Here is a 4,552-nt window from a genome sequence, read left to right as displayed (position 1 = left end):
TCTTAAAGAAGTTTTTATTATACTCTGTGGTTGGTGTGTGTGTGTGTGTGTGTGTGAGAGAGAGAGAGAGAGAGAGAGAAAGATGTGTGGGCGTAGGCGTACAAGCCACAGTGCACTTGTGGAGGTCAGAGAACAACTTACAGAAGTTGTCTCTCTCCTTCAACCATGTGGTGGGCCGGCTCAGGCTGTCAGGGCTGGTGGCCAGTGCCCTTACACACAAAGCCCCCTCTGACCTCGGGACGTGTTGCAGTACCATGATCTGAACAGAGTGACTGTCCTCCCATAACTAACTAGCCACAGTCTGTGTTCCTTCACCATATTTACTTGAAATTTTGCTAAAATCTGGGTTAGGAAAAAAAACCTCCCACAAAATAAAGTAAAATCTAATAGTTGAATGAGAATTGAATTTTATTAACCCCACGCCTCGATTTGTACTTCTGTAGAGGCTGGTGTGTAAAAGGAAGGCTCCTAAGGAGAGCAGTCCACCCGGTCACATCTACCCGTGATTAGCGTGGATTGGGAGACAACTCACTGCAGTCTGCCCCCACGGGACGTCACTTCAGTGTTCCCACGGTAACAGTGCATATATGTGACTGTGGTAAACATCAGGAGGTGTGCTGCGTAGGGTTGGCTAGCCTTCAGAGTGCCAGCCTCCCCACCATTTCTCTCAACCTCCCCAAGGATGACAGGTGTGTGGCCCCACACCCCAACACTTCCGACATGGGTCTCTAAATTCTATGTATTCTAAGAGACCAAGACTGAGAAGAAGGGGAAAACAAACTTCCCCCTACAATCCATGAGTGTTCTTTGAAACACAATTCTGTGGTGGAGCTGAGCATGGTGTGAGGCCCACATTTCATTACCAGCACCAAAGCCACACAGGGCTGCAGTAGAGGATGCACTCTGGGCAGTGGGAGCCTGCTCAGAGCTTATAGCTGTGTTGTTTTTAAACTAAATCTCAAACTTGAGATTTTACCAAGATGCAGGAGTCAGGTGTCGGGGTGAAAATCTGCTAGCTCAGAGAGGCTGAGGAGCAACTGACTGACCTTCCTCCTTAGCCAGTGTCTCAAAGAGAGCTTCTCTTCTGCCGTCCCAAACCAAAAAAGCCACCAGATTCAAAATCGCTCCTCGCTACCTCCTGTGTGTTTCTCTGTCCGTTTTCCTGTCTCCCTCTTACTCTCTGCTGCTGCTTCCTGTTAACTAGTCGCTGGCTCTTCTCCACCCAAGGCTGATTTTATTTAATTAACGCAATCTCTGGGTTCTGATGTGATCAAATACCCCATAGCACAACTGCTTTTCTTGTGTGTCTGTGATCACGGTGTTTGGTGGGACAAGCAGAGTTCAGGTCCTGAACTAACACAGTTCTGTGCAGTAGGACAGGCAAGTAAACATATTTGAAAACGACCTGTGAGCTTTTATGGCTTCTAAGTATAAAACCAACAACTCTCACAGTAAAGGCCAGGAGATAAAATGATTGACAGGCATGTAGCCTCACCTCCACACAGAAAGGTCAGGCGCAAGGTGGGTGATACTGGAGAACGCTGGACTCCAGAGAGACGCTGGAACTTGTTAGATCTAGTGATCCAGAGCAACATAGAAAATGCTCCAGCGCCTACCGCCTAGCTCTAGAGACAGGGCCCAGTGAGCTCCCAACACTGGTGCCAGCAACTACAGCAACCGGGAAGCACCTCAGCTCTCAGGGCTGTGGGACACTTCTGGAAGGACTGCACAGTAGCTTGACTTTGGGATCTCCCAGCAAACGCAGGGTGCTGGGACCAGGAGCCATCTTGAAAGGGGGGGATACCCTTTGACTTTAGACTGCTGTAGGAGTCCAAATCCCGGGCATGTCCTCACCGCCGGGCCCCCATAGGTGTTACACTACTGTAGTGTGGTGTATCTGCTTTGGGAATCCAGCATGGTCCAGCAGAATTAGCTGAGCTCTGCAGTACAGAAAAAAGGTGTTGGCCATGATGGGGTGCTGCCTTCAAGGACCAGGTCGGGGAACTTGTTCTCTGAAAGCTAGATGTAGCCAGTTCTGTGGGTGTGCTCCACACCAGGCTGAGGGTAGTATGGTTCCTGGTGTCCCTTCCACTGGGCTCACTGACCTCAGACACTGCTGGTGCAAGGGAGCACTGTTGGCGCACAAGTTTGGGGGAGGGGGTTCTGAGAGGAACTTGACCCACTGAAGTCGGCCTTCCAGATAGAAACTGCAACCAAAGCAGGAAAGAAACGTGAGTTCCTGCTGCTCGGTCCTCTCTTCAGTCCTCTCTCTGGTCCTCTCTTGTCGTACCTCTGCACCTCATCAGTTGTCAGAGGTGGATATGAGAGTCACAGGGGTGCTGAGGCTCCTGGGGCCATCTCTCCTGGGTAGCATTCAGGCCCGCACTGTTGGCTGCTGGGAAGCAAATGCTTGGCTGCTGGGGCCAGGGCGTTTGCTAGATGCACAGATGCCTTTGACTTCACGGTGATCCTCCTGTCTCAGCCTCCCTAGTGCTGTGATTGCAGATGTGAGCCATTACTCTTGGCTGTTGTGTGTGTGTATGTGGGGTGTGTGTGTGGTGTGTGTGCGTGGTGTGTGTGTGTGGTGTGTGTGTATGTGGTGTGTGTGTGGTGTGTGTGTATGTGGTGTGTGTGGTGTGTGTGTGTATGTGGTGTGTGTGGTGTGTGTATATGTGGTGTGTGTGGTGTGTGTGTGTATGTGGTGTGTGTGTTTGTGGTGTGTGGTGTGTGTGTGTATGTGGTGTGTGTGTGTGTGGTGTGTGTGTGTAGTGCATGTGCAAGCATGCACATGTGGCCATGCATGCGTGGAGGTCTGGGGATAATGTGATGAAGGGAGTCGGTTCTCTCTTCCAGCCTGTGGTTCCAGGAATCCTACTCACGCTGTCAGACCTGCAGCAAGCGTTTTCCTCCTGGTCCTCTCTGGCCCTGAGAGGGCATTTTTTTTTTCTTTTTTCTTTTTCTGGTTTTTCGAGACAGGGTTTCTCTGCAGCTTTTTTAGAGCCTGTCCTGGAACTAGCTCTTGTAGACCAGGCTGGCCTCGAACTCACAGAGATCCGCCTGCCTCTGCCTCCCGAGTGCTGGGATTAAAGGCGTGCGCCACCACCGCCCGGCTCTGAGAGGGCATTTTGACAACTGATAACTTACAGGTGAATTGGTGTCATATTTTTTTAGAACTGAGCAAATAAAAGTACCAAATATTGAGTTTCAAAGAAAACAGCAGGTTTCCACTTAATATAACAAATATATTTTATAATTAGAATCTAATAAGTTCAGAAAATAATAAAAAAAACAATGACAACATACTTCACAGTTTCTTCAACTTTAACGTGTAAGAGTCGCCTAGGGAGCCTGAAGTGCATTTGGAGTCTAGGCTAGACCAGCGCTACTGCGCTTTCCACGATTCCCAGGGGAGGTGCTAGTGGATCTTTGATAGTCTCCCTCCTTCCCCTCCCTTCATTTTTTTTTTCCTTTCTTGGTTTCCCCCCAGGAGCCTTGCACCTGTTAGGTGAGCACTTTACCGAGTTACGTTCCCAAGCCTTCTCCACACTTGGTTGTAGAAGCCCCTGGACTCAGCTCCGGATGGACTGAATGATAACACCTATGGGTAGTGATTGATTAGGAAGTGTACTGGCAGAACAGGATGTCAGGCATATGTGTATGACGGTGGGGGAAGGGAGGAAACAGAATGAAATCCTCTTTTTCTGCAGATGAGAGTTAAGGCCGCACGTGCAAAGGACACGGGGCGTGGCCACATGCAGGGTCACTGAAGGCCCATCACCCACCATTTCAAGCAAGCTCCAGCCAACCTCAGGACAGAGCAGCCAAGACGGTAAATGTTGGTCAGGTCCAACAGAGCACAAGAAGATTCCTCGGCTGTATTAACTGTCTCTCCAAGTGTCAGTGTGGAGAACGGTATGGTTGGGGGGCACTTCCTCAGCCCTCCCCATTCACCAGTGTGGAGTACAGTATGGGTGGGGGGCACTTCCCCAGCCCTCCCCGCTCACCAGTGTGGAGTACAGTATGGGTGGGGGGCACTTCCCCAGCCCTCCCCGTTCACGGTGGTCATTCTCCATGAACCATCCTGTGTCTTCATCCTGGCACGTGGTCACAGGGCTGCCAGGCATCTGCCCACCACCACTGTGAGCATTGCTCTGACTAAGGCCAGGGGGAGAGTGACTTTGATTTGATGGTCTCTAGCCTGAATGCAGCCTGCTCTGGGACAGCCCTGGGCTGGGTGAGCAGCTTCCTCCCCGGTAGACTTGCTTGTGCAAGATGAATTTGCACAGCTCTTACTTATAAAGATCATATAAAGATCATGGTGTAGTCGGGCGCTGGTGGCGCACGCTTTTAATCCCAGCACTAGGGAGGCAGAGGCAGGTGGATCTCTGTGAGTTCAGGACCAGCCTGGTCTAGTTCCAGCACAGGCTCCAAAGTTACAGAGAAACCCGGTCTTGAAAAAACAAAATAAAATTTAAAAATAAATAAATAATAAATAAAGGTCATGGTGCACTGTGGTCTCAGCAAAGCCTTTAAGGCCTCTTACCAGTCCCGG

Source organism: Arvicola amphibius, chromosome 5, assembly GCF_903992535.2.
Source record: "Arvicola amphibius chromosome 5, mArvAmp1.2, whole genome shotgun sequence".
Lineage (NCBI taxonomy): Eukaryota > Metazoa > Chordata > Mammalia > Rodentia > Cricetidae > Arvicola > Arvicola amphibius.
The sequence above is the reverse complement of the archived record's forward strand: the minus strand, read 5'-3'. Positions refer to the sequence as shown.